This window comes from Schistocerca piceifrons, chromosome 7, assembly GCF_021461385.2.
Source record: "Schistocerca piceifrons isolate TAMUIC-IGC-003096 chromosome 7, iqSchPice1.1, whole genome shotgun sequence".
NCBI lineage: Eukaryota > Metazoa > Arthropoda > Insecta > Orthoptera > Acrididae > Schistocerca > Schistocerca piceifrons.
Window position 1 is genome coordinate 60,492,333 of NC_060144.1, and position 15,937 is coordinate 60,508,269.

Below are 15,937 nucleotides of genomic sequence, written 5' to 3' on the forward strand. Positions count from 1 at the left end.
ATGTCGCCTTGTCTGGTGCCAGTCAGCCGTGTGCAAGTCAAGTGACACGCTTTCAAGTAGCGCTCGTGGTGCGAGGATATAGATGTCCCTTCACTTTTGTGTCACGTCATCCACTTCTCCTAGCGGCGTCAACCACACAGACGTCACTCTCTTTGTCCTATATCTACAGTGTGATGCGATGCACAGGACATGAAACTTTTAAAGCAGTTAGCATCCTTGTCCCATAGCAGATCTGGCCTCAGCGCTCATGATCTCTCAACGCTACATGGGCTATGCTGACCATTTTGCATGCCATCATTATTATCACAAAGTGAAACGACTCATGCTGATGACTTGTCACAACATCATATCTCTGGTTTAATTCATCATTTCCTGTTTTATTTTCCCATATCTTCGTATTCTGGATTCATTTCGATGTCTTTCTAGTAGACAACAGCTTTGAATAACACAGAGAGCTATCTAGCGTCCATATTTACCACAGTGCCTCCTACAGCCTGGCCCCTAACGCCTGAACTACATTTAATGGCTATTGCCATTAGCTAGGGCGTAACACCCTATTGGGAGCTAACATACATCCACAAGCGACAACATAGATAAGCCCCTACAAATTAGGAACACTGACTGGATATGTCAGATGCTATTAAAGCCGACCAACAGGCTACAGCAGGGAGACCGACAAGCTCGCACACAAACAAACCGCCAACACTACCCTACACTGTGAATCCGATATATGACCTATTGGACACTAAATGGTGATGAACCTAACTGTTACAGGTATGCTGAAGCTCACCGAGAAGCCAACACTGGCACCCCACTGCAGACGCCGAGTAACACCACTGCACAACGTCAGAGGTATGCACCTGCATGATACCCACTACTTGCAAAGTCTACCCGTGCATGACCTATGCAGGCAGCAACAAAACCGCTACTGCTCTCACAACCCGCCCCAACTATCGCAGAAGTTTTCGCCTTGGATCTTGCCTAGGAACCTTTTTCCCTCTGCCCTTCTTTCACCTTTCGACCCAATCTCTCTCCAGATGAGCGCGTTAATCATAACCACAAATACATAAACATCTCAGTACCCACATCCTGTGAGACCTCACTTAGCGGAAAGCGACCAAAACGCAGAGATGGCAGTAGACCAGGGCCGACCAGAAATTCTGCACGCGTGCGGTGCTCCTGCACATGTGCAACTTCCGGGTCACAGTGTGCACGCCGCAGCCGTCAGAGTTCATATAGTGCATGTTTCTACGCACAGATGTCGCTTTATCCACTTTCTGAGATACTCTGTACGGCGCATTCTAGTGCTCTTTCCACAGCTTGCAAGCCGACCATGGGAAGGTATTTCGCGTATTAAACATTTAAAATACTGTCACAGTCTACTCATTGAGACGTCTACTTTTATGTTAACAGTTTAACTCAGTAAGACCTGTAATACAGTTAACAACCGTGGGTTTTTATTAAGGCAGCTTGACTGACGGCACGTAAATACACCAAATGTTTTTGATCTAGTATTTAAGAAAGAGAGCACTTAGCGACTTCCAACGAACCTTAGTCATGATTTCAAATAACATTAAACCAATGCAAGGTTTCCTATAACTAATTCTCGCTGCCGTCAGTTACACCCACGTAATTTCTGTTTCACTGTCCTCTGAACAGAATGATAACCGCAGATCTCTCAATGATCACCTGTACCATTACTGCTGTATCTTTCATCAGTTCCGTCTGAAATCTGCGTAATAACCGACAATTAGATGAATGTTATGTTTTATCGACTTCAACTTAGCGTAGCCCTTCACACATTAAAAAAAAAACCCTAAATGAAAGTATACAACAATCGGTTTAATGACCAATTTTCCTGATGATAATGTAACCTGGAGCAGAATGAGGCAATAATGCACAGTTAGTAAACAATAATTTTTAATTATGAAAGGAATAAATCCAAACACGTTTATCACTGGTCATGCGAAATGATATAGTTAATATCGGCCTCAAAAGCACGGCTCATTGACAAACGCAAGCAATTGCGGGAGATTTTCATCACTGATGCTTAATCGAAACGACCGAGAACATAGATCTGCCGTCCTTTGCTTTTTCACAGTATCTGCCATTTCTCAGTACTTTTCTGTTAAGGTTACGGTCACCAGGGGTAAACGAGACTGGGTACGTTGCGCTCTTGCTTGTACCACATAAACAGGGAAGAGGAGCCGCCGCCGTTCATTTAGGACACATGTCTAATAACAGATGTCGCTGTCGCTCGCTGTCGCACACGTGCGCACATGTGCAGCACTTCCGCACATCTGCACACTGTGCAGCGTTTGGCCGGCCTTGCAGTAGACCTTCCATGTTGGCCATCACGCCAGTCTGGGTATGGAGGGGCTTCACCCTGTTCCTGATTTTAATTTCTGTGTGGTTGTTGTCGATATGTATTCAAAGTAATGTCCAATATTTGTCACATCACTCCAGCATAACTGTTCACTCCTGTATGTACTTTAGAGTCGTCTGTTTTCTGTACGAAGTGTCGATTAGTGTGCTAAGCTCCTAGTATTGGATTCTGATGAAGACTGAATACTGTTTAGGTCAATGGTAATTCATTCAGTGGACCCATTGCTGTCGTTGTTACTGTGATTTGTGCATGGGCAATCCATCATAAGTAATAAGCTGCTCTCTGACCTCCACGTGAAAACACTTTGCCACGTCAGTCTCTCCGTGTGGCACGCAAGCCACTGGAGACAGTGGGGACACCCCAGCCATTCCACTCCACAGCGACTGTTTATGGGCTCCAGCCTCAGCTGCGCCGTCCACGGCTCTCCGCCCCCCTCCCACACCTTGTAACGCCATCTCGTCTCTCCTGCGGTAAGTTCTTTGCACACATTTTCCACATTCACATTATAACTTACAGGGGCATTCAACAAGTGTAACGGACCAAAAATGGAATATCACTTTACTGGATTTTTCAATAAAGCTGAGGTTAAGCAAACTTGCTCATAGACTGGTCCAAAATGGTTCAAATGGCTCTGAGCACTATAGGACTTAACATCTGAGGTCACCAGTCCCCTAGAACTTAGAACTACTTAAACCTAAGGACATCACACACATCCATGCTCGAGGCAGGATTCGAACCTGCGACCGTAGTGGTCGCGCAGTTCCAGACTGAAGGGCCTAGAACCACTCGGCCACACCGGCCGGCGTTCACAGACTGAATCTTTCACTTTGAGACGGATTGTACACTCATATGAATCTTCCCGGCAGGTGTAAATGATGTCTGGACCAGCACACACAGTAAGGACCTTAGCCTTTTGGAGGCTACTGCTCTACCAGCTGATGATCCCCAGCATAATTAACGACGGGCATCATTGTTTTACTTCCGCTAGTACATCTCATAACTTCCGAACTTCACAAAAGTTTTCCTGCGATAGTTGGTAGAATCGTTCTCCTGGTAGAAAGGGTATTGTGGAGAAGTGGCTTAGCCACAGCCCGTGAGCCTTTCTTCCGGAAATGCTGGTCCTGCAAATTTCGCAGTAGAACTTTTGAGAAGTTTGGAAAGTAGGGTATTAAAGGATGTAACGCTATGAGGGCGGGTCCTAAGTCGCGCTCGGTTAACACATGCGCTGTTGGTAGAGCACATGAATAGGAAAGGCTATAGTCCCAGTTTACAGTTTAGATTATAATCTTACCCTCCCACACATCAACATTAAATTTTCCGGTCTCTTCATTAGTTTCATAAGCTTCGAGATGTGTGAGATATACAAAAAAAAAACTTGTTTACTTATTTTTATTTCCTCGTTGTTGGCTGCAGACACGCCTAGGAGTTTATTCTTGAGGCTGTAAGTTTTTTACCTTAGTGGGTTCTTGTTGATCTGGCATTTGATGAAGTAATTTCTCTTTCTATGACTTTTTTTTTACTTTTCCCATTCTTCTATGTCACACTGTCTTTACAATTTCCACTTCCATAAAAACAATAATTACATTTTCAGTGCCAAAATTAAAACATGTCCGATTCCATCAGAGGCATGCCCACTATTCGTTACATTCTGCAGTACTAACTATATTCCAAAGAGTTTACAAACCTAAAGAGTATACAAACTTTCTTCACAAAAGAAGAAGCGTCATCAAGTTACATCATTTTTTTTATAAGTGAGTCCAGAGACAAATTTAATAATTAGCATTAGATTGTGCAATTAATAATATGAATTTTACGTATACCAGATATTTCGTAATTTCAAATTTTTCTAAAAGAAGAGTAATTTTAACCATACCTACGTATTGATTGTAATAAATTAATTTCTTTTTTACACATTTTAGCCTGACCTATAATGCATCATAGACAAAAAAATGAAATTCATTTAGTTCAATAGCTCAGATAAAGTTCACTTTTACAAGAGTCGAAAGTACACCGACAATTTCTATTAAAAAAGGGTAACGTTAGAGGAGGATGTCCCATTACACGATCCGGAACAGTTTTGATCCACCCCAGCAAACTTGTTGTTTCAGTCGATCTCTACCTCCTGCTTTACATTAACGGGTTAATTTACGTTCATTTTGGCGGCTGAATGTCATACCTTCAATTCTCCATGTATCTTTCTCGATTTACCACATGTCCATACTACCTTTAAAACATTTCATAGCTGGATAAATCATTTGTATGTTTACATTTAGAAGAATAATATCACCTCTGTTCTTTTAGATTATCCAAAATTTCGAAACCGAGTTTGCCTTGAAGAGGCAGTGACCGTCTGCTGGCTGCACACTTCTCCGTGGGGTACTAAGACAGCAATATCAAAAAAAATTATTACAGCAGGCATCTCTTTTACTTGACAATGGTGGCGGAAGTAGTCATGGTGGAGAACACTTGGAAATTTAAAAATTTGACACCTCCGGAACCTCATTAAAATTGATTGTTGGTTTTTATATATCTACCTATTTTGTTCTGTAGGATACATAAAATGGTTCTCAGTTGTCTGGGAAATCAAGTAATGAGCAGCGGAATGGAAACAATGTCTTGGTTGGCGTCACTCGGTTTGGCGCAGAACTGAGACACACTTTCAAGAAGCTCCCACTGCACACGGACGTAGATACCCTTCCTTTCTGTTGTCACGTCGTCTGCTTCTCCTATTGGCATAAACCACGCAGCAGCCACTCTGTTTGTCCCGTGTCGAAAGCGCAACAGCATATCCAGGGCGCGTGTCGTCTGACACTGTCGCCATGCTGGTCCCAGGATAGTAGAGGCACCTGACACTTGTGTATTCTAACGGGAAGTGTCTTTCAATTGGCATCAGTCCCTCTGCATTGTCACGACACACAAGCGTCGGTTATAGTTTTTATCAGGTGTACCGGTGTGAAATGAGCGTTTTTTTTTGTGCAAATGAAACACTAATTTTGAATTGAAAAGTAAAGACATTTTATTCAAAGTAGTGACCATTGCTTTCTATACATTTTGACTACCTTTCTGGCACTTTGTGGACACCACGCCAATAGAAATGTTCGTCTTTTGAAGCAAACCAATCAGACACTCAATTTTCGACTTCTTCGTAGGAATCGAAGTGTTCCTCAGCCAATGCGTGTCCCATTGATAAAAATAAATGGTAGTCGGAAGGGGCCAAGTCTGGCGAATACGGCGGGTGGGGTAGCAGCTCCCAGCCAAGTGTTTCGATTGTATCCTGAACCAGTTTTGCTTTGTGTGCAGGTGCATTGTCGTGTAAAAAAACATTACTTTGCCATGTCTTCTGGCCCATTCTGGTCTTCTTTCGATCAATGTATAGTTCAGATTGATCATTTACTGTCTGTAGCGATTAGTATGCACAGTTTCATCGGGTTTTAGAAGCTCATGATACACCACACCTTTCTGATCCCAAAAAACACAGAGCATTGTCTTCTTGCCGAATCGTTCTGGTTTGCCGTCGATGTTGATGGTTGTCCCAGATTAACCCATGATTTTTCCCGTTTAGGATTCTTAAAATAAATCCATTTTTCATCGCCAGTAACAATTCGATGCAAAATTGATTTTCTTTCACGTCTTTTGAAGCAAAATTTGATAAATGGTTTTTCGGTTTTCCATCTGTGTCTCATTCAGTTCATGTGGCACCCATTTTCCACACTTTTTAATCTTTCCCATAGCTTTCAAACGGTCAGAAATTGTTTGTTGTGCAACATTTAGCATTGCTGCCACTTGTTTCTGACTCAAAGTATCATCTTCATCCAGTATTGCTTCCAATTCGGCGTCTTCGAACTTTTTTGGTGGTCTTCCACGTTCTTCATTTCTCACATCAAAATCATTATTTCTGAACCGTTGAAACCATCTTTTGCATCTTGCTTCTGATAGAGCATGATCACCATATACTTCGACAAGCATTCGATGCGACACTGCAGCACTTTTTTTCAAATGAAAACAAAAAATTAATGCTTTCCGCAAATCATCACTTTCTGGTACAAAATTCGACATTGTTAACATGATGAAAAGATATGATGTTGTTTGTTACATGACTTGATGTATATAAATATCTTTGACAGATGTCATACCAAGCAAACAAAAAAAATTAAGGCTCGTTCACAACAAATGTTCCCTATCGACACATTTGTATCTTAACGCTCATTTCATACCGGTACACCTGGTAGTGTCACAAACAGCCCCAGGAGCCAACAGCCTTGCCGCGGTGGTAACACCGGTTCCCGTCAGATCACCGAAGTTAAGCGCTGTCGGTCTGGGCTAGCACTTGGATTGATGACCATCCGGTGTGACGAGTGCTGTTGGCAAGTGGGGTGCACTCAGCCCTTGCGAATCAAACCGAGCAGCTACTTGATTGAGAAGTAGCGACTCCGGTCTCGGAAACTGTCATACGGCTGGGAGAGTGGTGTGCTGACCACATGCCCCTCCATATCCTCATCCAGTGACGCCTACGGGTTGAGGTTGACACGGTGGCCGGTCGGTGCCATAGGGCCTTCATGGCCTGTTCGGGAGGGGTTTAGTTAAGTTTTTAATAGCCCCCGGGAAGTGACATCGCACATGTTAACTGCTTCTCACATCGTATCACTGGTTTAATTCATCGTTTTCAATTATATTTTTGCATATATTCGTGTGTTCGGTTTATTTTCATGTCTTCTTTTTGTAGACAGCTAGAACAGAATAACACATAGTGTTCTTTAGCCTCCCCGTTTACTGTTCTCTATGTCCTACAGACCAGTGCCCGGCCCCCAGGCACAAACATTATCTGCGATAATTGAACCATATGTAGTACATAAAGGGGTGTTGCCTTTAAAATTTCTCGTGATTGTTGTTATATATTCAAAATCTGCCAACCAGTCACTGTCACATCAGTCCAGCATAACTGTCAACTTTTGTATGTACCTTTCATCTCTGCTTTTTTTCGGTGCACGCGGTTGATTCAGATGCCAGGCTATTGCTGTGGGGAACTCTGGGGAAGCGTAGTGTAAACTGATTAGACCAAGGCAAGTCACCTATCTTAGCTGAACCACTAGTGTTGTCGGCAATATGTATCCCATTATGTGTGTGTGTGTGTGTGTGTGTGTGTGTGTGCACAATTCCTCAGCACTACTGTCTGTGGTAAGCTGTCCTCCAGCCCCCAGGTGAAATCCTTCCCAACTAGTGTCTCTCTGTGCAGACCGCCAGTCACTGCAGACGGCAGGACCACCCCCACTACTGAGCCACACAGCAACCACAGTGACCGTGGCTGGGCTTCGGTCACCGCTGCGCCACCCACGGTTCTGCACTCCACACTCCGACGTGATGGCGGCACCGCCACTATTCTTCAGTGAGTTCCATCACTACATGTGCTCTTTTTCCACATCGATAGTACAGCTTACGGCGGCGTAAGCTAAGTTAGAAAAGCAAAAATCGTTTTATTGTACACACATTAAAAAAAGTTTTGCATCACCTCGGTCCCGAGAGTTCCGGAACCTGTGCAGTAAATTGGAATATAGATCAACATAAACATCATTTCTGCCCTTTTTATTGTCGATGAAAACCACACATTTCATGTTGTACCACCATACAGCGAGACCTTCAGAGGTGGTGGTCCAGACTGCTGTACACACTGGTACCTCTAATACCCAGTAGCACGTCCTCTTGCAGTGATGCATGCCTGTACTTGTCGGGGTATACTATCCACAAGTTCATCAACGCACTATTCGTCAACATTGTCCGTCTCCTCAACAGCGATTCGGCGTGGATCCATCAGAGTGGTTAGTCGGTCACGTCGTCCATAAACAGCCCTTTTCAATACATCCCAGGTATGTTCGATAGGGTTCACGTTTGGAGAACATGCTGGCCTCTCTGGTTGAGCGATGTTGTTATCCTGAAGGAAACCATTCACAAGATGTGCAAGATGGTGGCCCGAGTTGTCGTCCACAAAGACGAGTTCCTCGCCAATACACTGTCAATGTGGTTGCACTATTGGTAGAAGGATGGCATTCACGTATCTTACAGCCGCTACGGAGAATTCCATGACCACCAGCGGCATACGTCGGCAGCACGTAATGCCACCCCAAAACAGCAGGGAACCTCCACCTTGCTGCATTCGCTGGACAGTACGTCTAACGCGTTCAGCCTGACCGGGTTGCCTCCGAACACGCCTCCAACGATTGTTTGGTTGAATGCGTATGCGGCATTCATCAGTGAAGAGAACGTGATGCCAATCCTGAGCGGTCGATTCGACATGTTGTTGGGCCCATCTGTACCGCGCTGCATGGTGTCATGGTTGCAAGGATGGGCCTCGCCATGGAGCTTACGTGCACAGTTTGAGTCGTAACAGGATGTTCTGTGGCTGCACGAAAAGCATTATTCAACATGGTGGCGTTACTGTCAGGGTTCTTCCGAGCCGCAATCCGTAAGTAGCGGTCATCCGCTGCAGTAGTAGCCCTTGGGTGCAATGAGCGAGGCATGTCATCGACACTTCATGTCTCTCTATATATCCTCCATGTCCAAACAACATCGTTTTGGTTCACTCTGAGACGCCTGGACACTTCCCTTGTTGAGAGCCCTTCCTGGCACAAAGTAACAATACAGACGCAATCGAACCGCGCTATTGACTGCCTAGGCGTGGTTGAACTACAGAGACTAGCTGTGTACCTCCTTCCTTGTGGAATGACTGGAACTGATAGGCTGTCGGACCCCCTCTGTCTAATAGGCGCTGCTCATGCATGGTTCTTTACATCTTTGGTCGGGTTTAGCAACATCTCCGAACAGTCAAAGGGACTGTGCCTGTGATACAATGTCCACAGTCAACGTCTATCTTTAGGAGTTCTGGGCTCTGGGGAGTGATGCAAAACTTTTTTCGATGTGTGTATTTGGCAATATCCTCATAACATACATTGTTATTCACCAACAGAGTTCCCCTCATCGGCATCTGAAGTCTCACACTTACTCGTACAGAAACTAGCTTGCTCCTGCCTAGTCATAAGCTTGGAGCTGCAGTTAGAGCTTCAGCCTCATATACTTTGAAACGTCCCCTTTGAACAATTCTTACACGACTGTGCTTAACCTGCCACACAATATTTTGTTAGCGCAGCGCAATCTGACTTTCAAAAATCTCTACAAAAGAATGGCCCTGACTAACATTAAACTATACCTTTCACAAATCAATAAATCACTTACCTCACAATAATCTTCGTTTCTCCCACTACTGCAATACAGCAAGCGCCACTACTGCCAGCTAAATAAAAGATTCAAACTATGGAAGGCACTAACTACTGATAGGGATAGTTAGCAAATGAAAGATATTAATAGAGAACAAACAATGTATTTACCTTAATATCATCACAAGCCATAATATATATATCAGTTCATGACAAATTACAAATCTCCGCCATCTCTCTCCCCACATCCACCACTGCTGGCGGCTCACCTCCAACTGCGCAACGCTACGCGCTGTTCACAGCCAGCTGCCTAACACTACAATGGCGAGTATTACAACAATGCAAAGCAGCCACAGACTGCACACAGCACAGCCAGTGATTTTCATATTGAGCGCTACGTAACGTTGCCAATAAGAAAACATAAACAGCCTACTTACATAGAGAAAACATAAACAGCCTACTTACAACTTATCTCTACTCTGCACCACAGGACAATAATGGCTGTGGTTCCAACAGGAAATGTCGAGATGTACTACTCAAGAAGACGAGAATGAAGAGAGCATACACCACACTTCGAAGATGCCTGCAGAGTGTGACGATAGTGATGTGCGCAGCCATTATCCTCTGTAGATCTGAGACGCACTTCCACCTTCCGTGGAGCCGAATATCTTGAACGTCAGTCAATGTCAGTTGTTAACGTCAGAACACTAACCAAAGATGTACTGTCTTTGACAAAGTACGAAAGGAGAACACTTAAGTTACACGCTTGAGGTGAAATATTTAACTAACACATCTCACTCGCTCCAAAATCGTCCAAAGTTCCATTTAAGTACCATGCAACTTAATTCTGTGTTTTAAGTGATATCCAAGTTTACGAATCTCTTGTCGAGCCTTCTTCATTAGTCTGGGTTTTCTAACACTGGCCTCTCAATATATATAAACTTTGCTGTCGTTTCTTGTAGACGATATCGCCTTATTCCCAAGAATTAGCAGTTTTCACTCAGTTAATACAACGCAGAAATCCAATCTGCATTTGGATCGCAATTCCTTAACTCTTTTGCAGAAAGAGTGTAGTATACTGCTGCATACATTTTCAATGAACTACCACAAGAATTCAAAAATATTAGCCATAATCCACGAGCTTTCAAATCGAAACTGTGTCATGTGTCACTCCTTCTATTCTGTCGAGAAGTCTTTGAAAAATTAAGTTGATCCCTGTGTTATATTGTTGATTGCGTTTACACGAACTTATGGCTTGTCTTTCTTTGGGTTCATAAACACTTTATTTTGTCTGATATCACTTTTATGTTGTACTTTCATGTACTGACACGTTCCTTGACCTTGGAGACTGGCTCCTCAATTTGGTACTACGGAACTAGATGTGTAAAATAAAAAAAAAATTAAAGAAATTTCTCCTGGTCACAGTGTTAAACAGAATACACCCTCTCCTTTGGATTAAACACTGTCCTAAAGACACTTTCCTGCATTTTAATTATGAAACTTGAGAGATTAGCTCAGTCAAAGTTCGATCAAATGAATGTACTATTTGGAACCAGCCCAAACAGAAATTAGTTCTCACTTCACTATTCAGTTCAAAACACACAACTGGAGGACACTTTTCAATGAATTACTTTAATTTAAAATTGACGTTATGAGCACAATACATCTAGTGGAAAGTCCTGCGACAGAAGCTGTCTATGAAACTATTCAAATTGTAACTAGTGCGAAGCTGAATGACGACGACAAAGACAAGAATTTTGAGTTTTGTTCGCAGTTGCTACAATTGAATAGGAAGGGGATGGCATTGTTGAGCGCTTAATTTTTAGGGACGAAGTCACTTTTCACACTAATGGGAAACTGAACAGGCATAATTGTTGAATCTGGGGTACAAAGCATCCACACAAATGCATTGAATTTGAGCGTGATTCCCCAAAGGTAAATGTTTTTTGTGCCTTGCCATGTCGAAAACCGTACGGGCCATTCGTCTTCGCTGAGAGCACTGTCAATGGATATTCCTACTTGGACATGTTGCAGCAATGGCTGATGCCTCAAATGCAATCGTACTCTCCGTTCATCTTTCAGCAGGATGGGGCTCCACCCCATTTTTATCATGAGTTCGTGGGTACCTGAACACGGAGCAGCTGCATCGATGGATCGGCATGCCACAGAAGGGGACAGCTGTTTCATGAAATGGCTTCCACGAGCACCAGATCTCACTCCGTGTGACTTTTTTCTGTGGGACACATTAAAGATCTGGTGTATGTACCGCCTCTACCATGTGATGTAGCAGAGCTTCAGGAGGGATACGGGAAGCGATTACCACAGTCAATGATGCTATGCTGGGACGGATATGGCAAGAATTCGATTACCGTATTGGCATCTGCCAGGTCATTCATGGTTCGCATATCGAATGTTTGTACAAAATTTTGAGAGTTTCTCTTCAAAATGCAATATGTATGACATGTTTACAATGTTTAGTTAATGTGTAATAAGTAACTGAAAGTCTTCCTGGACTTTATGTACACTCATTAACAAACTGTATACTATATCTATTAATGAAATAAAGCATCGTCTTTTCCCTCGTATCAGTATGTTTCCACTGAGTCAAATTGTTCCATACAACTTCAGTCTTTCCTCTTGGTTCTTGCTTCTCCTGCCAATAATAACACTGTGATACACATTTGCTTTAGTGCTTGCAGAGCAACACACAGCAATAAAATGCCACTTGTAACAAATTCGCGTTAATGACTTGCAGGGACAGTGCTCCACAGTAATCCGCAAGGGTACTCCGTTGGAATCACGATAAGCACTATAAATAGTTTACTATGAGACAACGACTAATGCCTGCCTCCAACACCAGAAACACTTAGCATGCTCAGTGGCACTGAAAATCCCTTTGGACATAATCACAGCTTGGGTACATAATCCACAGTGCATGTTCCAACCCAGTTGCTGTCAAACATGGGCAGTCCGAGTTCATCCATAGCGCCATGGTAACTGACGTCAAGTGCACCATCTCACCACCCCATCTCCTCAATGGACACCTCACATGCCACCTCGCATGCACCAGAAAGACTCCTGCCAGCGAAAAGCCACGTCCTCTGTCAGTAGGGGACACGACCCGATGCCCACCGTAGGTGAAGTGGTGAGCCATGAGTGGCATGAATGCTCGTAACTTCGTCCAAATAGGCGTCGGAAGGCCCAATGGTACCGACCGGCCGCTGTGTCATCCGCAGCCCACAGGCGTCACTGGATGTGGATGTGGAGGGGCACGTAGTCAGCAGACTGCTCTCCCAGCCGTATGTCAGTTTATGAGACCGAAGCCGCTATTTCTCAATCAAGTAGCTCCTCAGTTTGCCTCACAAAGGTTGAGTGTACCCCACTTACCAACAGCACTCGGCAGACTTGATGGTTGCCCATCCAAGTGCTAGCCCAGTCTGACAGTGCTCAACTTTGGTTATGTGGTCGGAACTGGTGTTACCACTGCAGCAAGGCTGTTGGCAGTAATGTTATAAGGGTAAGACATTTCTTGAGTAAGAATAGTCCCCCACACAAGGCCAACAAATTCTTAGTAATACTATAAGCTGACTTACTATTCCCTTGGAAATTCTTAACGTGGACCTCCAACTTGTTAAGAATTGCTTTCCTTATTTAAGAGTATTGCTTCCTTTCTATGGCCGCCTGGATGTTCTTCCTGGTTGTCCTCTGCTGATTCGCAACTTGTTGTGGAGTCTTTCCTTTAGGCAACAGGTCCTCTAATGCCCACAAATTGCGCTGTGAAGTTGCCACCTCATATCCAACAGGCGCCTAGGCCAGTGTTGACTTACTTGTTTCACAGCATTCTGTATTGAATGCCATAGTCCCAATCATCGCAGTGAACGATCCCAGTTACTCTGGAGCTTGTGATGACAAGCAATCAATGTAGATCTAATATTGTGATTGAGGCATTCAGCAAAAGAAGGGTTGGGATAATGTGAAGTTGTGGAAATATGATTTTACCCCCATCCCTAAATAGAACTACCTACACGCCTCAACCGACAGACTGGCCAGGATGGGGGCAATGGCTTCATTTATTGGATCGGAACCTGTCCTGACAATCACCAAGGCTATGATCAAACTGGAACTATGGAACTGGCTTAGGAAACAGCACATAGAATATTAGACCAAGATCTGTAAACAAAAATATGGTAAGGTAATGATGCCCAAGCCATGTTTTAAAAGAAGCTCTGTAATCCTGGAATTGAACAGGAAAGAGATCAAACTCATGACTGGTGTGATGATCGGCCATGTGAATTTCAAAGAACACCTACACACAATGGGTATAACGGAAGAAGAACCTAAGTGTAGGATTTTTGATGAGGGTGAAGAAATCACACCTAATCTTCGAATGCATGGCATTGGAGAGTAAAAGATACAGAATCTTCGGGACAACTAGGCCTGAAGAAATTATGTCTGACAAAAAACTGGTAAAGGGACTCCTTGCACTATTGAAGGGCACTGGTTGGCTTTACTAGCTATACAGGGACCGATACCACACAAGAAACTCGGTTTTGGTGCGGGTAGTGACGGGTTAGACCAAAGTTGTTTTGGCTTCCCTGTCAAAATCAAATCAAATCAAAACGCCTCAGCCTTGCGGCCCGGAGGTCCTAAAAATACTGGGCTAAATTCTGGGTAACTGCTCAGGTCGTCGCACCTCTGGTTGACAGCTATCACGTAAATCTAGTACACGCATCAGTACACACGAAAATGTATCTATGCCCCTCCTTAGACCTTGGTAACGGGCCAGCAAAATCGATATACATTTCCCGGGAAGCTTTCTTTGTGGGTTTAGATGCAAATTTACCAACCCTGTTATCCTGAGCTGGCTTGGTCATAGCACATACCTGGCAGCTGGCTACCCTCCCGTCCATTTTCGGTCACAAGGACAGTCGGATTTTTTCCTGCGTCTTGTAGGCACCTAAATGCCCTCCTACTGTGGATTCGTGAAAATATTTGAACAACAAAGGCACCTAAATCGTTCGCTCTTGTCCCGATCATGGACCGCTAAATTACTCTCCGAATTCACACCCACGTCTCCATCATTTTTCTTAAACCATTCTTTAATCGCCGCAATATAATCCTGTATTGCCTTCGCCTGTTGTGCGTCAACACCGACCAACTCGTTCAGGCAATCAATATAATTATCCAAGTGGGCCTATACCGACACTCTGCTGCTATCCTGAATAATTTCTACGATTTCTACTAATGCGTCACAAATGGCAGCAGGGGCAAACTTATCTCATTAGGTGTGGTAACTTTATGTACCACCTGCCGATGGCTGTGCTGACATACTTGTTCAATCAGCTCCTGTACTGTACCCTATGACTCTAGCCCATGTCGCTCCAATTTGTAAACAAGCTCACCTCCCTCCGACAAGCCGGATCCTTGACAACACCAGACATTGGGGAAAATACAAATTAATAAAAATCCACTACTTAACTTTAAGAATGTACTACTTACCAAAAATGTAATAGGAGGTTGGAAGTCGAGGGGCGGAACGACTCATTTAACGTTAGGGGATCTTTACCTTTCAGATACATGTATTCAAGAAAAACTGAGGCACTCCAAAAATTAATAAAAATTCAACTCACAATACTCTCTGAAATCATTCATTAACAAAAGTTACACATAATTTTAGAAGAAACACCAGTAGAGTCATCTCCACTAAACAACAGACTTGCAGACATCAGGCTCTGAAACATACGCAAATGTAAATTAAGAAAATATTCCAATTATTAAGTATAAACTGGAATTTCATGAAAAATCGCCATCTGGCAATAAGAAAATTTACTCAAAGTCCTCCTTGGCGACTTCTGAATAACGAAACTTGCTAACAATACAAAATGTGTCAGAAGAACAGCTCCCCTATGCAAGTGTCACCCACTTTATACGTCTGTTCAATCAGACCATTAACAGCACTACATAAAAGACAGAATAGCATTTCATTATTGTGCATTCAAATCAGTTCTTCTAGAGAAACAGTATGATTAGCATTGAACAAAAGAAATCTTGAAATTAGGCATATAGAAAAAAAAACAGTATACAACAAACATTAATGAAGTAAAGCAATCTGTCCTCCCTTCCATCAGTGTGTTCTTGCTGAGTCAAATACTTCCATATGGCTTCAGTCTTTCCTCTTGGTTCTTGCTTGTCCCGCCAATAATAACACTGATACACATTAGCTTTTGTGCTTGCGGAACAACATAGTGCAATAAAATGCAACCTGTAACAATTTTGAGTTAATAACTTGCAGGGAGAATGTTGAAAGGTAGTCAATTCCACAAAAATCCACAAGGCCAGTTCCTTG

General features: G+C 43.4%; 1 pseudogene; it reads left to right on the forward strand.

Moving 5' to 3' along the window:
• Positions 1-6,635: 6,635 nt before the first annotated feature.
• LOC124709372 lies at positions 6,636-6,753 on the forward strand (annotated as a pseudogene).
• Positions 6,754-15,937: the final 9,184 nt, after the last annotated feature.